This window comes from Canis lupus, chromosome 17, assembly GCF_048164855.1.
Source record: "Canis lupus baileyi chromosome 17, mCanLup2.hap1, whole genome shotgun sequence".
NCBI classification, from domain to species: domain Eukaryota; kingdom Metazoa; phylum Chordata; class Mammalia; order Carnivora; family Canidae; genus Canis; species Canis lupus.
The window spans coordinates 36,892,903-36,920,188 of NC_132854.1; the positions used below are offsets into that span (position 1 = coordinate 36,892,903).

Here is a 27,286-nt window from a genome sequence, read left to right on the forward strand (position 1 = left end):
TTTCTTCAATTTCTCCTTGTCTCCTGTAACCATATATTAATATCTGTGTTGTTTTTATTGTTTGTCTCTAACAAAAATTGTCTAGTGGACAGTTATTTTCTATTTTGCTCATCATTTTGTCCCTATGGTAGAGCATATAGTTACTCAATAAATACCATTAAGTGAATAAATACTTGTCATCATCATAATGAGTGACATTGATTAAGAACTTCCTATTTGCCAGATAGCATGTTGAATATTTATATTGTGCAACTTAATATTCAGAACAGTCCTTTGATTCTGGCACAATTATGCATCCCTTAGGTATAATGATTACATAGATGAGAAGACTGAGATATAGACAGGTAATTAATTTGCCCAGAATCACAGGCTTCTAAGTAGTACAGCTGCACTTTGAATCCTTGCTATCTGACTCCAGATACCATATTCCAGGCCACTGTGACAATTCTCCTTTCCCTCTGCTTAAACAAAAAAACAGAACTAAAGAAAAGAAGATATAGTTAAGGTGTGCTCAAATAGTTTTCTTATTCCCTTGGTTTGAATGTTTAAATAAACTTCTTAAAATAATAGTTATGGACAATGTCTGATAAGGCTTGAAGATGATTTCTTAGCCCAAGTTAGAAGATACCCAATTTTTTTCCTGAAATATGGGTTATTCCATGTGTTTTACTTTATAATGAAAACTATGAAGAAATAGAGGAAACTAATTTAATTTTGGAATCCAAAAGAGAGCTTTCTGATAGAAAATCTGTTTCTGAGGTGCCCTAGTGGCTTAGTTAGTAAAGCACCTGGTTTCAGCTCGGTTAGTGATCTCATGGGTCATGGGGTTGAGCCTCACTTGGTACTCTGCACTCAGCGGGGAGTCTTCTTGAAGATTCTCTCTGCATCTCCCTCCACTCTTGCATGTGTGCTCTCTCTCTCTCTCTTCTCACCCTTCTCTCTCTCTCTCAAATAAATAAATCATTTTTTAAAAAAAGAAAAGAAAAAAAAGAAAATCTGATTCTGAGGGTCAAACAATAGATACAGAAAATGTTCACTAGAAGAAAGCATACACCGTTAAAATCTCATGGAGGTTGATGAGACCTAAACCACATATTTGTTGAGGGTGAAAAGGAATCAGCCTTGCCTCAGTCAAAAGGAAAATTCAACTTTAAAAATGGTTAGAGACTCCTTCTTCAGGAAAGCAATTTTCAAGCTATGTTTTTATGGAACACTAAAATGAAATCATGTTCATGTTTTTCCTGTAAACCCAGTTTCATAGTGAAAGAGTATGGGATGATTTTACTCAATTTTATGTCTCCTTGGCTAATTTATCCCAGGCTGGTGTATTATACAGTCTACCACTATTTAAACCAGAACTAGCAACAAATAATACCTTATTTGAGTCGTTCTTTTACTTATTTCAGGATGGATTTATCAATATTATGTGGTATTTTATGAAGAAACCCACAATTTTCAGTGCCCTTCCCTCTCAGCAAGTTTGCTTCAGGCAAACTAAGATTATAATGGAGAAAGAAATGTGGTCACTAGGTTGGATTTGCAGGTATCCACAACTCCAGAGCCATCTGAAAGAAAGATGTGAATATAAGTGCAAAATGAAACAAATACAACTTTGAATTATAATAAACAAAGAAAAGCTATGAGAATTGAAGAACTATTGTTGGCTTTACATTGATGAATTTTTAATGACTACTATGTAAACTATGTTATTAACTTCTTTAAGGTACAAGTTTAAATAATCTAAAAATAATCCCTGTCTAATTAAAATGAGAATGTGGCTAATATAGATTATAGTATTGATCAGAAAATTGTTTTTGTTGGCTTATTTTTCTAAGTCTCAAAAGATAATTTGTGTATCTGGAGAATAGTATGCTTTTCATGACTACTTAGCTGATATGCTTCTAAGTCACATTTCATTGGTTTTGACCAAGAGCTCATATGGAATTTACTGAAAACTTAAATCTGCAGCATATTTTAGTTTCAAGTTTCTGAAAATTAAAATGTGCATTTTATTTTATTTTTATTATTTTTTTAAGATTTTATTTATTTTTTCATGAGAGACACAGAGAGAGAGAGGCAGAGACAGAGACATAGGCAGAGGGAGAAGTAGGCTCCATGCAGGAAGCCCAATGTGGGACTCCATCCTGGGACTCTGGGATCATACACTGAGCCAAAGGCAGACACTCAACCACTAAGCCACCCAAATGTCCCAAAATGTGCAGCATTTTAAACAGAGTCTTTAAGTAACAAGACTTTACTGATTTTATTTCCAAAATAACTGCAGGTGTTTTTGTGTTAGTTGTAAAACAAATGCTATGAAATGGACATACTAGTTTGGGCCAAATAATAATTTACCTTTCTACATTTAAAATAATGTTATTCAAAACTTTGAAGAAAACATCTTATATATACACAGATAATCTGAGCAGCATTAAAGATTCAAGACTTGGTAAGTCAAGCATAGGCAAAACAACAACAACAACAACAACAACAACAACAAAAACCTGTTGCACTATATAAGTTTGAGGTTGGCTACATAGCTGACTTTTCTGGCTAGAATTTGAAGACAGATTGATGCTTATGAAAGCTTAACATAGTTTTTCCTGACCAGAGAGAATATGTGCTTATAATTTAGGATCCCAATAAAAATCTGTTTTGAATATACTATGAGGTAAATCATTTTGACTGAAGATCATGTCACAGAAATATTGCTTTTTGAAAGTGATCTGCAAGTCTCCAAAAATAACAAAGAGTGGAAGAAGTTGATGTTAATTCTAATTCTGGCCTTTCCTATTCCTTTGGTGGCCTTAGTCTAGTTTAGATAACTGATTCTCATAAGAAATCTTTCAGTTTGAGTTCTTATCATAATTGTTTGTAACACTGTGTCCTGGTAGGTCATCCAGGCACCATTTTTCTTGGTGATATTGATTGACATTTGTTCATGCAAATCAGCATTTTCATCTCAACCAAAATATAGTGGAACAACTTAAATTATGAGGTCAGAAAATTGGTAGAGGAAGAGTTCAATAATTTCATAGTGTTTTAGAAGGTGAATGCCAGAAACCTCTTTTTATCAACAATAAAATATACAATTTTGTTTTGTTTCTTTTTTTTTAATTTTTATTTATTTATGATAGTCACACAGAGAGAGAGAGAGAGAGAGAGAGAGAGAGAGAGGCAGAGACACAGGCTGAGGGAGAAGCAAGCTCCATGCACCAGGAGCACAATGTGGGTTTCCATCCTGGGTCTCCAGGATGGCGCCCTGGGCCAAAGGCAGGCGCTAAACCGCTGCGCCACCCAGGGATCCCTTGTTTTGTTTCTCTAGTAGATTGTAATCTTACTAAAATATCCAAGATGTTTCTTTAGGTCAATATTCAAAGGTTCAGAGCTTCAGAGAAAATGCAAAAATAGCTTTTGGAAAGAAAACTGTTTTTAAAATCTATTATTTTTAAATTTATGAATACCAAAACATCCTGACTTTCTAACTCTGAGAGTCAACCTCAAACTCTACTATTTTGAAAATAAATTTGGAGTTGTTTTTGTCATTTGTAATAAAATTTAAATTCAATTCCTACTTTTTTAGTTACCTTACCTTTGCTGTACTGGTATGTAATTTCAGTAGAGAAGTTGACACAAATCAGTACCTAGATATTTCATATTTGGTGATCCCCTGATGATCTTTAAACATTTGTGTAATTTTTTTCTCAAAAGCCATGACATTTTGTATATAATTAGTTTATGATTCTGGTTTGCAGTGGCTTTGGTTCAATCAGTAAACTATTAGTAGCAGTAGGGATATGTTCATATCATCTGTATATAAATTATAGGTTGTTAAAAATAATTAAAATGACAAAAATCCTGGGCCAAATAATATTCTAATAATTTTATTAAAGTCACTATGAAAGAACTGGAACTCCTGTCTCTGGCTGAGATAGAATAACAGGGACTGAACTTATCCTCTCACCTGAAACAGCAACAAAAAGCAAAAGAAGGAAGGAAGAAAAGAAAGAAAGAGGACAAAGGCAAAAAGAAATAAAGAAAGAAAAGGGGGAGAAGGAAGGGGTAAAGAAGGAAGGAAGGAAAAGAAAGAAAGAGGACAAAGGCAAAAAGAAATAAAGAAAGAAAAGGGGGAGAAGGAAGGGATATATGAAACAACATTTTCAAGACATTGAACATCAGATTCTGAGAGTGATTCTTCGGATGTGGAAAGCAAGTGAAAGAACCCTGTGATTGTCTCTTTTTACTGCCCTGAGAGGGATTCCAGGCACTGATATAGACAAGGAGAAACCAGGAGAAATGTGATAACCACCCTGAACTGAAGGGATGGAGCTGAATGTCCAGGGAGTCCAAGGCAGTAAGATATCATAAGACAGAGTGTCATAAAAATGACCTGTACAGGGATCCCTGGGTGGCGCAGCGGTTGGGTGCCTGCCTTTGGCCCGGGGCGCGATCCTGGAGACCAGGGATCGAATCCCACATCGGGCTCCCGGTGCATGGAGCCTGCTTCTCCCTCTGCCTGTGTCTCTGCCTCTCTCTCTCTCTCTCTCTGTGTGACTATCGTAAATAAATAAAAATAAAAATAAATGACCAGTACAGAGAGAAAACTCCAAAATTCTGTGGAATTACCCTTTGAATATTTAGCAGATCAGTATTCGGTGGAATAATGACAGATACATGTGTTTAAGAAACAACCCAAGTCTTGGGAAAGAACTGTACCAGAACCAGAACTGTAACACCTGTTCCTAACAATCAGAATGGTGTAATTCATGGAATTAGACAAAGTATTTGGAGGGATATTATATTAGTAATAGGAAATGACTAACCCTAGAATAAACAATGCGATGGTTCCACTTAACAAATCTTAACAGCAAGACCCAAAAATATCAAACTGTTTACAAGTAATGTTAACTGTGCCTTGGAACAAAGTTGAAGAATAAATAAATAACTATTTATTATTTAAGTATGTAATACCAAACAAGGTAATTTTTGCAATGTCTGACATCAAATTGAAGATAACTAATCAACAAAGAAGTAGGAAAATATGAACCATAATGAGGACCAAATTCAATCAATTAAAACTGACTTAAAACTGTAGCAAACAAGGTCATTAATGCAGTTAAACCATATTTCAATACTCAAGTAGTTAAATAGGGTCATGTAGACAGGAAAAAAATCAATATCAAGCTGCTAGGCCAAAATAAAACTATAATACCTGAGATAAAAAATATGCTGGGTGAAATTAATGACAGAGCACAGATTGCAGGAAGACATGGCACCAGCTGGTGCAAGGAGTGGAAACCATCAGAAATGATAACTACATGAGTTAAAAATAAGATTATGCTTTATTTTTTAAATCTGGAACATTTGAAAGTTATATGATGGTTAAACAAATAAAAATACTATAATATGAGGGTTTGTTTACCATATGTATAAGATAAATGTGTCACAACAATAGCTTTCAGACTGGGAAGGGAGAAATGAAAGTAAAGTATTATAAGGTTCTTATACTAAGTGTAAAATGGTATGTCACTTGATGGTAGTCTCAGAACTATATTATAAATTCTAAAGCAACCACTAAAATAACAAAACAATGATAAACAGCCAGAAATCCAAAAAAGAAGATAAAATGCTGTCATAAAAATTATTTAATTAATCCAAAAAAGAGGAAATGGGCACAAAAGTGGGGCAAATAGAAAATGCACAGTACACTTACAGTCTGAAACCTAACTATACTAATAATTACATTAAAAGCAACTGCTCTATGCATCTGTAATTAAAAGGCAGAGATTATCAGTCTGTATAAAAAGTCAGATCTAAGTATATTTTGCTTGCAAGAAGTACACTTTAAAAATAAACACTTGTGTTGGTTATAAGGAAAAGTATAGAAAAGATATAGCATACTAAGATTAATCAAAAGAAAGCTGAAATGAATATATTCATACTAGATGAAATATGACTCAGAAAAAGAATAGGGATGCCTGGGTGGCTCAGTGGTTGAGCACCTGCCTTCAGCCCGGGAAGTGATCCTGCAGACCTGGATCAAGTCCCACATCAGGCTCCCTGCATGGAGCCTGCTTCTCTCTCTGCCTGTGTCTCTGCCTCTCTCTCTCTCTGTCTCTCATGAATAAATAAATAAAATCTTTACAAAACAAAACAAAACAAAACAAAGAATATTGATCTGCTGACAATCTTGAACACCTACAGGTAACATCATAATGTTGAAAGAATAAATATGTTTCCTCTAAGACCTGGAGCAAAATGAGAATGCCTTCTCTCAGTTTTATTAAACAGTATCGGAGATGCTAGTTAGTTCAACAAAGAAACCAAAAGAAATAAAGAGCGTTTATATTGGAAAGTAAGAAATAATGATTTTGGGATACCTGGGTAGCTCAGTGGTTGAGCGTCTGCCTTCAGCTCAGGGCATAATCCCAGGGTCCTGGGATCGAGTCCCCCGTCAGGCTCCCAGCATGGAGCCTGCTTCTCCCTCTGCCTGTGTCTCTGCCTCTCTCTCTCTCTCTCTCTCTCTATGTCCATCATGAATAAATAAATAAAATCTTAAAAAAAAGAAATAAAATAGGTTTAATTTGTACAAGAATTAACCTTATATAAAAATGAAGTAACATGGTCTTTTTTGCAGATATAATTGTTTATTAGAAAGAATTTTTATGGAATGCAAAACAGATAATGACTTTTTTAAGGTGGCAGAATAGAGAATGAGTATACAAAGATCAATTATATTTCTATATATTATCAAGGAAAAACTGGAAACTAAAAATATAAAAATAATAAATTTCATAGTAACATCAATAAACTATGATATGCTTAATAATAAATATGACCACAAATTATGAATGACTCATCCACTGAAAACAATACAGCCACTCTGATAGAAATTAAAGACCTAAATAATGGAAAGATATACTATATTCATGGGTAAGAAAAATTACTATTAATAAGATGTCAATTCTTTCCTAGTTTGTCTATAGATTATACACATCCTCCAAGAAAATCTCTGCATTTTTTCAAATAGACAGACTGATTCTAATATCCGTTGAAAAATTTAAAAGACCTAGAATAAACAAAATAACTTTAAAAAAATGAATATATAGTTGAGGACTACCACTACTGATTTCCAGACTTGTTATGAAGCTACCCACAGTAATCAAGACAATGTGGTAGGGGTGCCTGGGTGGCTCAGTCTCTTAAGTGTCTGCGTTGGCTCAGGTCATGATCCCAAGGTCTTGGGATTGATTCCCACATCAGGGCTCCTGGCTCAGTGGGGAACCTGCTTCTCTGTCTCCCTCAGCCCCTACCCCCACTCAAGCTCATCATACTCACTCTAATTCTTTCTTAAATAAATAAAAATCTTTAAAAAAAAAAAAGACAATGTGGTATCAGGATAACAATATGTAAGTCGATTAATGGGGAATGGATAAATAAAATGGATAAATAACTCTGATAATAGCCATATTATGATATACGTTAAGCTATTAAAAAAAAGAATAAACAACTGATCATTAAACACCATGATTAAATGAAAAAACTTTATGATAAGCCAAAAAACTTAACTGTGTGATATATTTTGTCCTTAACAGTTACCTATTATAAGTCAGACAAACGTACTCATTTTATTGATTATTCATACTTTTAATAGAAATTTGAATCTCACTTGACTTGAATCATTTATTGGGGACACCCAGGTGGCTCAGCAGTTGGGCATATCTGCCTTCTGCTCAGGATGTGATTCCAGAGTCCTGAGATGGAGTACCACATCAGGCTCTCTCATGGAGCCCTCTTCTCCCTCTGCCTGTCTCTTTCTCTCTCTCTGTCTCTCATGAATAAATAAATAATTTTTTTTAAAAAAGAATCATTTATTGGAGTCAAATACCTCTTGAATTTGATACATGGCCTAACAGTTATCCACTGACATCTTGTAGAACTTGATAATGAAATATTCACACTGAATCTTTTGCTGTCTTCCTCTTGGCAGCAGATGACAAAGAAGGGAAGGCTAAACAGTTTTATAATAAGTGTCTCTGCAAAGAAAGTTCAGAAAGCCTTGCCATGTGACCACAAGAAACTTTATCTTGAGACAATAGAAGCATCTCCATTGCCAGTACTATAACAGCAGCTATATTACCCATGAGCTTTACCTTAATGGCACAAAAGGGAAGAAGCTATGTCCTGTCTTCTTCTCTGACTTCTCCTTATATTTTACCAGATGACTTGAAAGTACCACAGGCCTATTTTTTCATAGAGAAAAAAAGGGCTCCTTTTTCACTCCTTCTTGTCCTAGTAGATATAAAATATTTACATGTAATCATTCTCCCTAACAACAGCCTTTGACTTTTAAATAGATTTCTTATCAGGTGTATTTTCAGCTGTAAAATGAAATTTGTATTAGTTATAGAGCCCCTGAAAGACACAATTTAAAAATATTCTCTGAATGTAAATTTTCTTTTACTTTCCCCACATAGATACATCTATTTGAAATCTTAACTAAAGTTCAAGACTCTTTTGTATGTGTCCTCACTCATACTCTTTGCTTCATACCAAATTTTTCTCTAGGTATGATAAATATTTTAATTCATCTTCAAAAAACTCCAGAAAAATATCTTTATAATATCACAACTAAAATATGTATGGTCTATAAATATTGATAATTTTATATAGCATGTGTTTCTGTAAGTTAATAGTATTTGCCTTCAAATATATCAGCCTCCACAGTTGCATGTTACAATAGAAAAAAAAAAACTGGATTTGGCATTAGAAAACCCTAGTTTTAGAGTAAACTGCTTTGTGTAGGAAAATCTCACCATTGCTACTTAAATTGCTTTTTATCTCATTTTGTCATTATAATATGATGGGATGTGGCAAAAAATACATCATATCTAAAGTACTCTAGTCTTGCCACCACAAAAGAAAACAGTGGATCCTTACCTATAATTGATTCAGCTTGATTCCCACTATAGCAGCATGAATTAGGCTGCACTTGGACTACTTAAGATATGAAGTAAGCTCTAATTTGAACACTCAAGGTATATTCTGAGCCAGATGTACCCCAAGGAAAACACTAAATGTTCCTTCACTTAATGAAAACTCTTTTAAATCAGTTGTTCATTTCCAGACAATATGCCAGCTTCCTGAGATACAAAGAGACACATAAAACTCCTTTTTTTTCAGAGTAAAAAACTAGTAATAAACATTAACAGATAAGTAATTTAGAAATTTAACTTGTGCTGTACTAAATATGTATTAAAAGATATTTTTAGAAGTACAGGAAAGGAAGGCTTCAAAAAGGTCTTAATAAAGTTCAGATAAGCATCAGCATGTACAGTTGTCAATTAGAAAAAAAAAAAAAAAAGAGCAAGTGAGTTAACATGGCTATGCCTGAGTGAAAAGTCAGGTAATCTGGCTGAGGCTATAGAGCAGAGTCACACAACAAGGGGCTTTCTAAATCATATTAAAGACTTTGGATTTTGTGTATGGTGACTATGAATGAACCTAGCAGATGAGATTCAAACTTTAGAAAATTTCTTTATTACAATGTATGAGATGGACGAAAGAGAAGATGGGAGAAGCTAGAAGTGCAGAGCCCCATTAAAAGGCTCAAACAACAGCCCCAGTAAGGAACTATTACTAAAAAAATGGGGGGGGGGAGGGCAGAAGGAAGGAAAGCATTTAGGAAATAAAATGCCTCAACCACCAATTAATTGAGGTTTAATTGTAAGGGAGATAAGAAGATCTGTAGTTCTGGACTGACAAATGGATGGACTTCTTTGCTGTGCTACAAAGTGGACAGTGCAGGAAGCTAGAGGGGAGAGTATAATTGGAGTCCAGTAAGTAGCTAACATAAATACTTTAATTTTTGTTTTAGTACTTGTGCAGTAGTTGTTATGGGGTAAAACAATGACATAGAGAAGCTAAAATTTAGGAAAATGTAGTTAAAGGATATGTAGAGACTAAAGATGTCACATGAAGACTAGATCTGGATAATGACAGCTATTTGAATATGTGGCCATGAGAATGAGTTAGTGACTTGAGTTAAAGGCGTGGAATTCAAGGGACGGGCAGCAGGAGTTACATTGTTTGGTAAGTCATCTATAGAAGATTGAATATGCTCAGGAATATAGTTGGATTTGAGGGTTGTCAATGTCTTCAGTAATTAGAAGGCATAAAAACAGAAATCTGAGAAATTTTAATACAAATGAGTCACTTGAGTCTTCAAAATAGAAAGGACTTTGTTGCTTGAGGATGAAAGTTTCATAGGTGCACAAATGCAGGTGTTATAACTCCAGGTGCCATAGCTGTGAGGAATATGAATAACCTCCCAATGAGAGGGGTGCAAGAGAAGCAAAGTGATGTAAAAAACACTTTTGAAAGGAATACTTCAATTTTCAGACTGTAAATCTCAAAAAAATAAGCTGAGGCAAAATTCACATCTTAATGTGTAAAGGACTATGAAAGAACAGAATGAGTAGTGAAGCTTGTATTTTGTGCAATGGTCAAGGATGGTAAGGGCTAGGAGCATTAATGAGATTAATTGGATATTCTTCAATATAAACCAATGGTGAAAAGTTGGTAGATTTGAGTCGATTCTTCAAGTACTTTCAGAAGGGTTATGATTAGTTATATGTCTCATCAAGCATTTGAGAGATTTTTTTCACAAGTAAGAAAGAGAGAGTGGGGTTGAGTGCTGTCATTATGAACAGTCCCAGGGCAGTCCCCCCTCATGTGATCTGTGGGGCCCAAGAAAAATGAAAATTATTAAATATTAATCATTTAAAAATTATCAATTGTCATTAAAAATTACTAGGAATTTAAAGACCAAGACAGTAAAGCATAAAACCAAGGACCTTTCTGAACCTACGTCCCTTTATGACTATGCAGGTCCACATTCATGAAGCTAGCCTTGAATAGGACTGTGACCACAGAACATAAAAAGTTAGGGACGCCTGGGTGGTGCAGTCAATAAGTGACTGACTCTTGGTTTTGGCTCAGATGATGATCTCAGGGTGTTGAGATCAAGACCCTGTCTAGCTCTACACTCATCATACCGTCAGCTTGGGACTCTCCCTCTCCCTCTGCCCTTCCTGTTCATGCTCTCTCTAAAAATCAATAAATAAATCTTATAAAAAAGAATGTAAAAAAGTTGACATAATTCGTAAAGCAACCTCATTTACACAACACTAGGACTAAGATGCATTTTGGAAAGTCAAGAAATAGAAAATCACTTCCAGAGTAAACAGCTACATCTTCAGTGAGTTTCATCAAAATTTATAAATGATCATATATCATTACCAACCTCACAAAATGCTTACTAAAATATGCTTTTTAAATTTATTAATTTGAGCTGGTAAATAACTTCCCCAAACAATATAATACTTCTAAAATATCTAACAAAGGAAGGCTATTGGAATCAAGAAGCCCATATCAAAAGCTTCAGCTTCAGGGAGCTTAAAAATATGTGTAGTCAGCGCCACTTCAAAATAGTTTTTCAGTATTGACACACATGCCTATAATTTCCCCTGTTGAGATTGACATATTAATAAAAATGATTCCTACACGAATTCTTTAGAAAAAAAGAATTTATGAGTAGCTTTGTATTTCATTCAGCTTTACCCGATTGTACACTAGCTTGGAGAATTGCACTGGTCCAGGAGTTAGTCAAGGAGAAGTAGACCAAAGTGAGCTAATGCAGTATCATCAACCTCTATACAAGGACTTCAAAGTAACATATTCAGAAGAATCGTGATTGCCACAATCTCAGGAAGCATCCATCTTATCATTTCTTATTGACTACAATTACATCATGAAGTCAAGTAGAACTTTCTTATTAAAAAGTATTATGTTAAAAAATAAACAAAATGTAAAGCATTACATTTTATTTAAATGTTCAGATAAATTTGACTGAAGGTATAAAAGTAAATTGTCAATTGTTCTGGCCCTTGCTTTCTTCAGACAGAGAAACTGGAAGTTAAAAATTGGAAGAAAGGAGGACACACTTGAAATTACAAATGCAGGATTCCTTAAAATAATTATGGAAGCTTTATGATGGAGGTTAATCTCTCTAGCAAATATATCTAAAATAGAAATTATGTCATGATACTCATTTCTATTAAGTAAATGGCTTAAATTCATGTGGTTATAATACATGGGGTTAGAAATAATCAGGAATATTTCATTGCCTGATAAGAATGTAATTTTCTGTAGTGTGGGGACGTGGAGGGAGCAATGGGACAATATCTATTGGTATGAATGCACATACAAGTCCTGTAACTCAGGAACACAAATTTTGAGAACATACCCTTCAGAAATAAAAATACTGACATTAAGGAACATTCATGCTGCATGCTTGCTCATCAATAGAAGAATGAAAAAAATAATTTTATATTCATCAGGCAAAACACATGATATAAAATATATGATATGAAATATATTTTGTAAATCTAAGAGGTAGGAAACGAATAAACAAATGTAGAGTGTCTCAGGTAAGACTAGTGTTCAATACATAACGCAATTTGAGATATGTGTGTAAAAATAATGGGTGATATATGATTACATTATACTAAAAATCAAAACCAAAAATCTCCACTGCATGTTTATATGTGTAAATTCCCTTGTAAGAACAGTGAATAGTAAAGTCAAACACCACATTTTTACATTTGTTAAATTAAAATTATCAGATTGTTTTCTATGTTCTAGATATGTTACATTGAACTTTATTAAAAGCTAAGAAAATTTTGCAAAAAAAAGTTAATTTATAAAATATTGACTTTGAGAATGATGCATATAATCAGCGTCAAACATTGGTAAATGCCTATTGGAGGTGTTCAAAAAGAGTAATATTGCCATCTATTGGTCATTTATTCACATAGAAGATACGTGGTCCCTTGAAAATAATGATGAGAGGTGATCAAGCAGTTGTAACTGTAAAATATAGAAGATAAATAAGGATGTCAAAATATCCTAAGATACTAATGAATTACTAAGAAATATTTTCTCCTTATTCTTTACATTCAGTTTTCACAACACTATTAAGGTAATTGTGGCCTTGTAAAATGAGTTTGATTTTTTTTTTTTTAAGATTTTTTATTTATTTATTCATGAGAAAGAGAGAGAGGCGCAGAGACACATGAAGCAGGCTCCATGCAGGACCAGGCTGCCCTCTCTTTGATTGTTTTTTTTTTTTTTTTAAGTTTCTTTACCTTTGCTGAATTTCTCCTTTTGCTCATGCATTGTTCTCCTAATTTCATTTAGTTGTCTAGTGTTCTTGTAGTTTACTGAACTCCTTTAAGAGGATTAGTCTGAATTATTTGTTGTCAGACAGTTCACAGATCTCCATTTCTTTAGGACCAGTTATTGGAACTTTATTAGTTTTCTTTGATGCTGTTGTGTTCAACCGGTTTCTTTGTGATCCTTATATCCTTGCGTTGGCATCTGCATTTGAGTAACTGATCACTTTCACACTTTTCAGGTTCACTTTTGAAGAAAAGACTTTGACCAGTCTGATCAGCTTGACATATTAGATAGATCAGCAGGTACTTCAGGCAGGCAGGGCTTACTATCAAGTTCCTTGTTGGGTGAGGCCTCTGCCCATGTTCTGAGGTTTCTAGTAGGGAGGGGGTGATGGCCACTGGCTGAGATCCCTGATTGTGTTAGTCTGCTGGTTGGGTTCTTATTCAAGTGGAGCTGCTCGGTAATCTCCTTGGTTGGGTAGAGCTCCTAATATGCTCTGTGGTCAGGTGGGGCCCGCTAGCTGGGCTCTGCAATTATCTATGGGCAATTGGAGCCACAGGCTGTGTTCTCTAGCAGGGCAATGCTACTAGTGAGACTGTGGCTGCACAGGACTACAGGTTGGTTTGATGGGACTCAGGCTGTACTCCTTAACCAGATGGTACCCCTGGCTATGCCACAAAATTAGATAGGGCCACAGGCTGGGCTTCACAATTAGGTAGACCCTTGGCTATGCTCTGCTGTTGTACAAGGTTGTTGTCTGGACTCTATGGTTGACCAGTGCCCTCAACTATATCCTGCAGTGCAGTGGGGCTGCAGACTGTGCTCCATGTTTGAGCAAGATCTTGTTCAGGCTCTTGGTTGGGTGGGACTGCATGCTGTGCTCCATGATCTAGGGGGACACTATCTGTGCAAGGCCTGCTTGGACAAGGCCATAGGCTGTGTTTAATAATTGGGCTGGGCCATAGGCTGGGCTCTGCTGTTGGGTGGGGTTGTAGGCTGGGCAGTACTGGAGGATGGGCTCCCAGGCTGCCCAAGGCCACCGTTCAGACTTCCAGGTTATACAGGGCCAGAAGTTATGCTCAAGAGCCAGGGAGGCCTACTGGCTTGGTTCCTTGCCAGAACAGGTCTGTAGGATGGGCTCCAGGCCTGTCTGGGTTGTATGACTAGGCTTCCTGGTGGAGTGGGACTAGAGGCCATGCTCAGCAGTTGGATGGGGCTACAAAGTTGTTCTCCTACTGTGGCTATCGTATGTGTTTAGTAGTTAGGTGGAGCTTTGAAAATGCTTCTCTGTCCAGTGGGGGCACAGAGTAGGCTTCACTGACAGTATAGCCTGTTGTCAGAATGGCCAGCTGACCTCCCTGGCCAGATGGAACCACTGGCTCAGCTCTGTGGATGGGCAGAACCACCAGTTAGGATCTCTGTTTGGGTGCTGCTATTAAGCAAGAACTCAGTTTGCCAAGATCTGAGCACTGGTTGCTATTAACCCCACCCCTCTTCTCTCTCTCTTTTTAAAGATTTTATTTATTTATTCATGAGAGACACACACACACACACAGAGGCAGAGACACAGGCAGAGGGAGAAGCAGGCTCCATGCAGGGAGCATGACATGGGACTCGATTCTGGGTCTCCAGGATCAGGCCCTGGGCTGAAGGTGGTGCTAAACTGCTAAGCCACCCGGGCTGTCCTACCCCTCTTCTCTGTCTTTGTCTGATCCCTAGCAATTGAGCTACCACAGATTTCCGTCATAAACCCTGGGCAGTGAGACCTGGATGTACACATGGAGCTCACTTTTCCTATGAGAAACTCTGGGGTAACCCTCTTGGTGAGATGCTATGCAACCATGGGGCAGGCGGGATGACGTTAAAGTGAAATTAATGAGGTCCTTCTCAATCTTTGTGGTCCAGGAGGAGGATACACCCTCAACTCCAGGTTCTAGGATATTCACAGCGGTGTCTTGTCTGTGGAGAGTTGCTAGTTGGTCTTCTTGTGAGAGGGACTGATGTCGGGAGCACCCTATGTCAACATTTTCATAACGTCACTCTCCTCAACTTTTTGAATATTCTTGAAATTTACTTAATTTTTCCCCAAATCTATTAAAGAGAATTAAGAATGTCTACTTCCTAAAATACAATAATTTCAATTACTTAAATTATATAGAAGTATAATGTATATATACTTTCAACTATAATGTTGAAAGATACTACCTATAATTCAAATGAAGTTTTGTATTTGAAAAAGACCACACATTCAAATCATGCAAGGCAAATATATGGAGTAATGATTAGAAGGAAAAAAAAATTAACCTGCTAATCATAGATCTGTGTCTTGCTGAATTACATGAGGTTCCAACTCTGCCTTTACCTACCTCACATGTAGATTTGTTGAGTGAATTATAGCAGGGTATCTGAGAGCACTTGGTGACTGACACATTACGCATAACAGTTGAGCAAAGTTGGAAGTATGGTCTATATACCAGAGCTAATGAAGCTAGAGTGAAAATTCTTGCACACATGTCACTTTTTCCCATCAGACCAGAATGTTTCTAGGCTTTAGTATTGCCATGTGTAATTTGCTAGAGAATTTTAATACAGAAATGCAACAATAAATCAGGTAACCTTGCAACCAGTGTTACGTATTAACTTGACAATGTTTTCCACAATGGTCCATTGGCTATTATAAAGAAAATAAATAAAGAAAAAGATATCGGAAAACAAAACGAACAACAAGCAAACACTGGGCTGTCTTTAATTCTCTGGAAGTTTCTCTGAGTTTCTGAAATACCATATCAGGACAGCTTTTCAGAGTCTTTATAAAAGCAACATGCTTCAATTCTAACTCTAGGTATATTTTTCAGAAGATCATCTTGCCCTAAAGCTAGTAATTACAACTAGAGTGTTCTTATTTAGCTATTCTTGCCTTAATAGTTCACATTAAGATTTGTGCTCAGTCAGACTAGATAATCTGGCAACTGATTCTCCTCTTTATTCCACTTCCTTCAGAAGAAACTGTATATTGATTAATCTACTGCTAATCATATCCCTCTCCTACCTGGAATGTGGGATTAAGTTTAAAATAGAGAGCAAAGAACTTTTCCACTGCTTTGAGGTTTCCTTCTGTTGTTTTTTGTTTTTAAGTCTATTTTTACCACAGCAAATGCTTTTCAGAACTCTAACAATTGGAGGATTTATTTTGTTATGTACAAACCCTTGTTACTTCCCCAAATGGAGTTGTTCTGAAAGGTCATTTTGAATTTTCTCCATAGGACACTGTTGGAAAATTCTCAAAGGTCCAATAATTTATGTTAATTGCATTAGAATTGAATTGTCTTATTAGGAATGCTGCTGAAATTCTAATTTGAGGATTACGAAAAAACATTTTTCACCCAATAACTCACATAGCATTGGAGTCAGGGACTCACTTTACACAACATGAGAAACAGGGTCTAATCTAGCTCCGAATCGCTATTGGTCTGCTGTGACCTGTGGAATCTAGATCATACTCTTCCAGAAGCCTTCCATTGATTCTTTCCCCCCCTTATCTTGCTACTGTCTTTTAATTAGAAGATTTCACTCATTTTTAACCTATAATAAGAGATAACAAGCCATGTTTTAATTACCCTCTTTCAAACCTATCTTAAAATAATCACAAAATAGTATTGTATTTTTAAGGGCTATTACTGCTGGCAACAAAAAGAAGAGAGAGAGAAATGACATAAAAAGAAAGTTACAAATCAGTACAATGTTTCAAAAAGTCCTAACCATATTCTTGATAGAGCCAACTTCATGGGCATGCAAACTGTCATTGTCCTCAGAGCCCCATGCTTAGGAGAGTCCCATATTTGTTTTAAGGTTCTACTGTCTCCCTCTTAAAACTCGTAATAATGTTGAATGGCTTCCTGCACTTGTGTTTTTCACTGAGTCTCACAATTATTTCATCAATTCTTGACAATCCTGAGAATATAGGTAGAACAAGTCTTTCCAGTTCCCCAGTCTTAAATATCTTTAACTTTCCTCTTCATAATTCTGCCAATCGTTGCAAATTTTTTATTTTGAAATCATTGCAATAAGTTCCTCATAAAGAGCCCCAAAGTCCTAGGACTATCCCAAACTTCACTTAGATATTATAACTGAAGAGATCAACTGAAGCAATACTTACTTTTGGAAAAGTAATTAGGCTTTTTATTTAAAGGTTATTTATTTATTTATTCATGAGAGACACACACAGAGAGAGAGAGAGAGAGAGAGAGGCAGAGACACAGGCAGACGGAGAAGCAGGCTCCATGCAGGGAGCATGACATGGTACTCAATTCCAGGTCTCCAGGATTGTCCCCTGGGCCGAAGTCAGTGCTAAACCGCTGAGCCATCCAGGCTGCCCGAGTAATTAGGCTTTTAATCATTCTTAGGGTTGCATATATCAACACTATCTTCAGAGTCCTTGAAACCGTAGCTTGGAAAGTAAGATGTCTAGGTGTAGACAGAAGGGAAAGACTATTTTTAGTCGCAGTAGGGACAAGGTAGAGGACATAAGATTTATTCAATTCCTTTCCCATTTCTCCTGCTATCAGTTCTTTTGGCTAGCTCAGCATTTAAGTGAATTGAGAGACAAGAATAATTGTTCATTTTGTATATTTGGAGTAGTATGCGAGGAAAACTAGACAGGCAGGTAGAAATAAGTTTGGCAGCTATCTGTGCCAATGAAGAAGACAGAGGAAGGAATGATGGAGATCAAAAGGATGTCCTAAACTCACCTAAGTAGCTAAGGAAGACATTCAAGTTACCGTGGAAAACTGGCAGCCAAAAAAGTCAAAGTACACTCAGAAGGAGTTAGGCTCTTTCTACTTTAGTTGGATAACTTAAATGTTGTGTCTCACAGCTTAATTCTAAACTTTTAAAAACACAATCTACCCAACAGTTTTCTGACATGTCAGAATGTGAATTTTCTATTTTATTCTACATGAGTCTAATAATTTTACCAGGTGAACTTTTGCCTTTATTCCAAGCAGTCCCATTTTCCCAAATTCAATCCAGTCAGCAATGAGTGAGTCGATATACTCTTATATCAAAAAGTTATAGAGGATTGCATTATATTTCTTTAACATAAATCTTAGACAAGTTTCTAGATGCTCTGTGATGACCTCTCTGCTTTGTATAAGAGGGCTCATTTCCATGTAATATCTTGTTTAAAGAATCCAATTTTCTCATGTTAGAAAGAACTGCTGGTAATTTAAAATGAAATTAGTTCTCATGATTGGTAAAATTAAACATAGCCTTTTACCATTTTAGTAAAATATGTAATCTGCAATAAGATATGCATATTATCCTCAAATGTCATTATATTAATTCTTCTTATTTAGTTATTTAAGCATATTAACTAATCTTATATACATATGATGTTAATAAAATATATATGCCAGTTCATTGTATGAACTGCAGTTCTAATTTTCACATAGGTTTTATAACTTAGACTTCATACTCCACCCTTTAATCCCCCAAGGATAAATCAATCAATTTGTGGGAAAGCTGTTTGAGTATGATATAATTGGTTCAAAATGCCATGAGAAAAAAAAAGAGTCATAAAAAAACTCTGTCAAAGCAAACTGATGTCAAATACAAAGTTAAATTTGAAAATAAAGAAAATTATTCAAAAATCTAACAAATTAAGTAAAACCTCCCCCCACACACTTTCTGTGTCAAACATTTCTATGAATTATTTTTCTTTTTTACAATGGGGCTGGATATTTCAGGATCCCAAGAGAAAAAGTTGAAAAAAAAAAGATATTGCTGCTCTTTAAAGAATATTTTTTGATAATAGTGTCTAGAAATACTTAGATTTTCCCCCCATATTCCTATATCTATCTGAAGGTAAGAATCTCTGGTTATTTGAATGATCCAAGGCTTCAGTACTACTCCACTTTATTTGGTCTTTGGAGGTATTGTGGTAGAGGATGTATGCACTCTTGTGGACCTCAGTAACAAAACCACTATCCGCCACATAGTCAAGGAGAGCATTCATAATTAGCATAAGAATATGAGCATAGCTAAGATGTCAATAAGCCGTTCTGGTCAAAAAGTTCAAGACAAAACAATGTATTAGCAGCAGCGAGCTAGGTTTCAGGAGATGGATTACAGCACTGCCATGGAGCAGTGACTCTTCTGTACTTCCCATTTCCTCCCTTTTTGAGCAGGAATATGTATAGCTATTTTCCTATGCTTGTTCCATTGTCATATATAGGGACTATTTAGGGTAGATAATTTGTCTCTACAATCACAGGTCCACAAATGAAGAATACTGCAGTACTATCTGTACTTAATGAATGACACACAGGGGGTCTAATCTGCACATGGACTTGATTTAAACAATAGGATTTGGAGCCTTTGAGTTGACATTATAACAGGATGAGACTCTTGGGAGAAGAGTAAGTGTACTTTGTGTGTGAGAGGAATATGTATCATTAGGGTTAGAGGGTAGATTGTCACAGATATAGGAAATGGTCATCATGTCCATATCCTGTATAATCTCTTTGCTTAAATGTGAATGGGGCATGTAACTTGCTTCTAACAGAATATGGCAAAAATCATGATATTTAACTCCCATGGTTCAGTTACATTATATTGCAGAGGAAATGGGATGATAGATATAGATAGGTATAGATGAAGACAGGTACAAATATAGATATAGAACATAGAGATAGAAACAAATATAGATATAGACAGAGAAAGATATAGATATGACTATACTCTGCAACAATACAGTATGGATTCCCTTTCCTTGCGGGCTTAGAGGAAATCTTATGTCATGTTGTGAGGGAACCTACGGAGAGATCCACATGGCATGGATCTGCTGAAAGAACTAAACAGCAAGGAACTGAATTTGGTCAATCAGCAGAATAAGCCTGGAGGCAGATTCTTCTCCAGTTGAGCCTCCACATGAAAAAGCAGACCAAATAACACTTTGACTGCAGCCTCATAAGTCCTCCATCTTGACCTAACAAAATCAGGAGGTAATAAATACATATGGTTTTAAGCTGTAAATTTGTGGTGATGTGTTATATAGCAATAGAAAATGAGTACACCAACTGTGCCAATTACCCAGAACTGAAGCATTCCCCGTAATATGGGATTTTCCATTTTAAATCTGAGACATCCCTGGAAAAACAGGAACAAATCGGTTATTCTAAACCTCTTAAACCTCCTTCACTTTTTTGTTGGCTCTGATGTGAATTTTATAAGATACTAGGTATATTTTTTAGGATGTTTACATAACTAATCTTTTTATGATATGTACTTTGCAATATTTCTGGAAAAGGGAGTCCCTGGATTGAATTAAAAGAACATAGACATACAACATCCTTAAGAAAAATATTAAAGGAGACAATGATCTTTCAAAGTTGTTGAATATATCAGTTGAACAAATCATGGTTGAACAAAATTAGTTTAAATGCAGTTGTATTTCTATATACTAGTAGCAGTCTGAAACTGAAATTTAGAAACAATACAATTTACAATGATATAAAAATCATCAAGCACCTAGGAATACATCTAATGAAAGATATGCAAGTTATCTGCAATGAAACATACAGAATATTTTTGAGAGAAGTTCAATAAAATCTAAAGAAATCAAGAGACATACCCTTCTTATAGATTGGAAGATTTACTATTGTTAGTACGTCCATTCTACTAAAATTTATCTGTAGATTTAATGCAATTGGAATCCAAACCCCAGATACTTTTGCTGACAAAATTGAGAAGCTGATTTTAAAATCTGTACAGAAGTGCAAAAGATATAGAATAACCACAATAATTTTGAAAAAGAAGAGTTTCAGGACCTACACTTCCTGATTTCAAGACTTATTGTAAAACTAGGGTAAATCAAGACAGTATGGTGTACAAAAGAGAGATCATAGAATAGAGAATCAAGACATAGACTGCCACACATTTATGTTTGATCAATAGCCAATACAATTTCTGAGTTAATTCAATGAGGAAAGAAAGGAGTTGTTTTATTGTTTCTTTGTTTGTTTTGTTGTTTTAAACAAAATATGCTTAGAATAACCAAAAATTTGTACTGGGCAAACCAAACCTCAACTTCTACCCTCAACTTCTATATTTGCCACACAAAATTTAACTTTACATGGATCACAGACCTATATGCAAAAGCTAGAACCATAAATCTTCTAGAAGAATGTGTATGAAATATTCTTTTAACATAAATGCACGCACATATACTTTAGACAGGAATCAAAAAGCATTGAACACGAGAGAAGAAAAGTGATAAATTGAAATTAATTAAAAGCTAAAATGTCTGCTAATCAAGTCACTTAGAAAAAGAATATATAAGCCACAGGAGTGGGAAAAATCATTCGTCAAGGAACTATTTTTGGGTAATAAAAATATTCTATATTTTATACTGGGGTATGAGTTACACTGCTATATATAATTGTCAAAAGAAACAAAATTACAAGTGGGTGATAGAATATTAAGGCACAAAATTCAAAAGTAAGAAGATAGAATATTTAAGTAAATGAAATGTAAAACTTTTAATGGCCATAACTGTCCAACTAAAAGACAACTTAAAACAATCATCTGTAAAAGTCATTTTAGATGCTGATAACTGTAGAAAAATGAGCATGTAATATATGTGCATATGATAATGGGCAAATTAAAATGCTGATCAAATATAAGAGTTTTGCTCAAACTTGGTAATAATTGATGAAAACAAGAAATCTCATTCACAACATCAACCTGGCAAAAAACTTAAAGAACTGACATGCAGATTGAGGTTGGAATTTTAAAACAGGTAACAGGGATGCCTGGGTAGCTCAGCAGTTGAGTCTCTGCCTTTAACTCAGGGCATGATCCTGGAGTCCCAGGATCAAGTCCTGCATCGGGCTTCCTGCATGGAGCCTGCTTCTCCCTCTGCCTATGTCTCTGCCTCTCTCTCTGTGTCTCTCATGAATAAATAGATAAAATATTTTTAAAAAAATAAAACAGGTAACAAAAGGTACTCTAATGTTTTTGTCAGAATTTTTAAATGTTACATTAGGGGAACATTCTGAAGACAGCTATAAATATTAGCAGTTAAGGGGACTCCTGGATGGCTCAGTCCATTAAGCATTCAACTCTTTTTTTTTTTTTAAGATTTTATTTATTCATGAGAGACCCACAGAGAGAGAGGCAGAGACACAGGCAGAGGGAGAAGCAGGCTCCATGCAGGGAGCATGACATGGAACTCCATCCCGGGTCCCCAGGATCACACACCAGGCCCATGGCGGCACTAAACCGCTAAGCCACTGGGGCTGTCCCAGCATTCAACTCTTGATTTTGGCTCAGGTCATGATCTCAAGGCCCTGCGATTAAACTCTAAATCCAATTCCAGCTCCATGCTCAGCAGGGAGTCTGCTTAAGGATTCTCTTGCTCCCTCTGCTGCACCCCTACTCATGCCATCTCTCTCTAAAAAATAAATCTTTAAAAAATATATTATCATTACAGTTATTCTTTAACTGAGAGTTTCTCAACCTTGACTCAAATGACAATCTGGTGAGATCATTGTGGTAGAATCTGTCCTATGCATTGTGGAATATTCTGAACTTCCCTGACCCTCCCCAGTGTGACAGCCTAAAAATATCTCTGGACATTGCTCACTGTCCTTTGGGGGACTATGTCACCCCTAGTTAGAAACACAGTTTTCAATATACTCTATGTTAACTAACTAGAATTTAAATAAAAATTTAAAAAATTTAACCAGTTTTAAGCTAACTCTCAAAGTATTTTTGTTGCACTGGTATATTAGCAGTTTGGTAAAAAATGTGAAAGACAATCAAAAGTATAAATGACACAGCCACAGCATGAATAGGACGCAGGCATTAAAATATTGAATAAACATTATAATGTACTGATTGATTAGAGGGAGGTCCATAAGGTACTACTGAGCAGAAAGAAAAGAGAAAATCAAGCTGGAAAATAAGATCATTGTAAAACATAAAGAGCACATATGATTTTCACAGGACTCTATCCATGCATTTGAATTAAAATGCATCAATATGTATGTGTACATAACAAAAATAAATAAGATGATTGAACATTAGAAAACTAAATAGTAACATGATTGTGGATAGCCAATATATCAGTCTGTCAGCACATTTATAAAACTAATATGAGCAGATGTTCTAGTAAGGAGAGGAGATATAGCAAAGGGAAGAGGCAATATTAACCTCTAGCTTTACCTGGTAGATACAGAATGACTTTGTTTTAAAAATATATCGTAAATGATTTAATTTTAAAGCTTTTTCCTCCAATTATCATACTTCTTTCTACATTTATGATTTCCTTTTGGGAAGTATAAATGATCCTGTGGTCACTTAACGGCTGCACCCTCTGAGCCCTTGCCAAATGTTGACAGGTGTCTGAAATAAGAGCCAAGACACATTGGCACACGCCTCAGATTCATTCCCTGGTCCAATCAGAACAGCACTCAGACCAGCAGACACACAAAGGCAGTGTGAGATCCATGCCAACAAGCATCCTTTCAGACCCTGCCAAATTCTTACACAAGGCAGCATGCTGACTAATGAACACCATGCCTTATTAGTGGCAGTAACTGCCACAGAAGATACATCTTGGTACTGTCTACGAATCTCTTCTTTCACCTATTGAGCAAGAGATTATTCAATAACTAGGGGATACACAGTCATGTCCTTGTATAAACCCTCACTGGAGATCTGCTATGGAGCTATTCTAAAAACATTCTAAAAGAGTAAAATAAATTGGGGCACCTGGGTGGTTCAGTCAATTAAACATCAGACTTTTGGTTTCAACTCAGGTAGGTCATGATCTCAGGTCATGAGATCGAGCCCTGTGTGGGGCTCCACTCTGGGCATGGAAACTGCTTAAGATTCTCTCTCCCTCTTCCTCTGCCCCTCCCCCACGCATGCTCTCTCTTCCAATAAATAAATAAATAAATAAATAAATAAATAAATAAATAAATAAAATTTTTTAGAAAACAGTAGATTAAATTAACTTCATAGGGCATAGATTAAGAGAGCTTAGTATCCTGATTTCAAATCCCAGATCTAGCACTTACCTAAAGGTGTGAGCATGGTCAAATGACAGCCTCTCTAAGCCTCTTTTCCTTATTTGTAAAATGAGGATAATATTACCTACTTTGTTGGATTATTGTAGAGTTAATATTCCTCTACCACTTAAAACAACACCCAGCACATTATAACAATTATATAAATGCTTGTTATTCCCATTATTCCATCTTTGAAAATGTTGAGACTATAAAGTATGTGAATAGTCTTAAAATGTATTATTCTGTTTTTATGCTGATGAAACTAAAATAAAAGATGTCCCTGTTTTGGATTAGATGGGACATTAACAAAGGGAAATAATTTTGTAGACATGATGAAACAGAAAGTGAATAGCACAGATTACATAGACATCATGGACAGAGTTAGAAAATCATGCATCTTCATACATTACTAGTTACCTACCCTGCATATGTGCCACACACTATAAACTTCAGTGTACAAGGGGAATTACTTGGGAGTCTCCATAACCATTGATAAGCCCCACCCTTGCAGATTTGGATCCAGTATATGTGGTATGGGCTCTGGGAATAGGAATTGTTAAAAAGCTTACATGTGATTGTTAGGGTCAACCTGGTCTGGATAAAACTGATATGGAAGATATTTACTGAAAATGTTGACTCTGTCTTGATCTGGGTCTGCATTCCAGCGAGTCTTATAGGATCTATGTAAACTGTAGTATGTATGACATGGTTCATAATTGTCTAGCTTGTATTTCTGTTAAATACTCTGGAGCATTCTGTCTTTAATTACTTGGGTTGAATATCTTAAAACTGTTCCATTCTTCTACTGGCCATCAAATTGTACAGCTTGTCAAATGGAAGAACTTATAATTTGAACTAATGAGAAAACCAATATGTGTATTTTGAGATAGATCATTTAAGAGAGTTGGTTGTTTAAGTTGATTCATTGCAACAATAAGTACTCTCATTTCATGTTTTTGATACATATTTAATCAAGTATATTAAATTCCTTTGTATGCTTATATATTTTTATTTTTGGTGAAAGAATTCCAGTTATAAATGTATTTATAATGGTAATATAATAATAATAATAATAATAATAATAAATATGTTTATACCAGTGCCCTGAATGTAGTGGTGATATTCAAAGAACAGTCAAGCAGGCAGTGATCTCCATTAACTGGAATCACATTCTTATTTTATAGAAGAAAAAACAAGGAGACTAAGACTCTCAAATGTTAATTGACCTTTCCAAGGTCCCAGATCTCATTAGTGGTTTTCCAAGTTCTAGAAAACTGTTTGTCTGACTGCAAAGCCAATATTCTTTACTAAGCTCCCTGGCCTTCAAATAACTGAGTTTGTAATTTTATTGTTGTTGTTTTCTGTTGCATTTTTATGAATAATTGGAAGAAAAATTTGGAGGTTACACAAATGAAAGTTTTCTATGATTAAATGTGTCATTAAAAACCTAATGGGGTATTTAAATAACTCTTTGAACATCATTAATTGGCTAATTCCAAATACTTTTTGCGTGTGTGTGAATGAGGAGCCTATTTAATATGACATTTTAAATATAAGCAGATGAAATTGAATCTACTTTCCTCATTGTGGATATTGCAGTAAGAAGATTGTTGGCTGATGCTTAAGTGGTCTAAGAATATTCTGTAATATTTTTTTCTCTTGCCCAGATTGAGTTAATTCCCTTCATTAGAGCATGCCAAGCACACATAGAGAACTGAGCCATGCCAGCTCTGTAAATCCTCCCATTCTCGGCTTTGACTTAGGTAGAACAGATGCAGAGACTCTGCTAGGTAAAGAATGCCCTCTGGAAGGGCACCTGTAAAGAAGAGGTTAATAGGATCTTTTCCAGTACAGGATTTTAAAAAGAATAATAAATATGGACTGAATTCTACTTGACCTTTTATTTAATGAGAAGTCTTTGAAAAAAAAAAAAACACAAAACCTAACACAGTAAATATCACAGAAAGGGCACAGAGCATATGCAGAGGTTTTGCATGTTTTCTATCTCATTGGATGAGACATTATTTTTCTTTTTAACTTTTTGTGCTTATACAGTACAATATGCATTACTTTTTGTGCTTATAAAGTCCTAATATTTATAGCTCAATATCAATTTTTAATTAATAGAATAGATTTTGGAGCAGTTTAAGTTTACAGGAAAACTAAGCAGAAAATAGAGGTCGCATAAAATTTTTGCTGCCTCTGCTCATCCCCCACCCCGCCAAGTTTCACCATATATTAACATCTTGCATCAGTGTGGTTCATTTGGTACAACTGATGAGCCAATACTGATACATTATTTTTACCTGAAGTCCATAGTTTACATTAGGGTACATTCTTTGTGCTGTGTGGTTCTGTGGATTTTACCAACTGCATAAAGTCATGTCCCCAACCATTCTTGTATCATACAAAATAGTTGCCCTAAAAACTCTCCTGTGTTCACATATTCATTCTCCTTACCAAGCCCTGCAATTGACTTTTTTTTCCCAGTCTGAACAGTTTTACCTTTTCTAGAATGTCATGTAGCTGGAATCATACTATATGAAGCATGTTCAGATTGGTATTGTTCACTAACTAGTATACATTTAAGGTTTTTCCATGTCTTTTTGTGTCTTAGTAGCTCATTTTATGAGTCTATGTACCACTGTTTGCTTATCCATTCACAGGCATTTGAGTATACATAAGTTTTCAGTACATTTGAGTAAATATCTAGGAGCACAATTGCTCTGTCATATAGTAAGACTGTATTTAGCTTTTTAAGAAACTGCTGAATTGTCTTCCAAAATGGCTTACCATTTCACCCTCCTGTGAACAATGAATGATAATACCCGTTGCTTCATGTCTTCACCAGTATTCAGTGTTGTCAATATTTTGGATTTTAGCAATTCTCATTAGCTGTTTAGTGGCATATCATTGTTATTTGAATGTGCAGTTCCCTAATGATATATGGTATTGAATAACTTTTTCTGTGCTTA

General features: G+C 35.5%; 1 protein-coding gene and 1 long non-coding RNA gene across 2 annotated transcripts in view; one reads left to right on the forward strand and one right to left on the reverse strand.

The window, feature by feature from the left end:
* The window catches only part of KLHL1 (kelch like family member 1), a 363,308-nt gene that overhangs the window by 4,996 nt on the left and 331,026 nt on the right, over window positions 1-27,286 (forward strand). The window lies entirely within an intron of this gene.
* Window positions 71-27,286, reverse strand: part of LOC140608033 (uncharacterized) — a 133,498-nt gene continuing 106,282 nt past the window's right edge. Inside the window, exons 2-3 of the long non-coding RNA XR_012009980.1 lie at window positions 6,381-6,554; window positions 71-1,565 (exon numbers count right to left, since the gene is read on the reverse strand). This is a non-coding gene — a long non-coding RNA (uncharacterized lncRNA). The remainder of the gene's footprint in view (window positions 1,566-6,380; window positions 6,555-27,286) is intronic.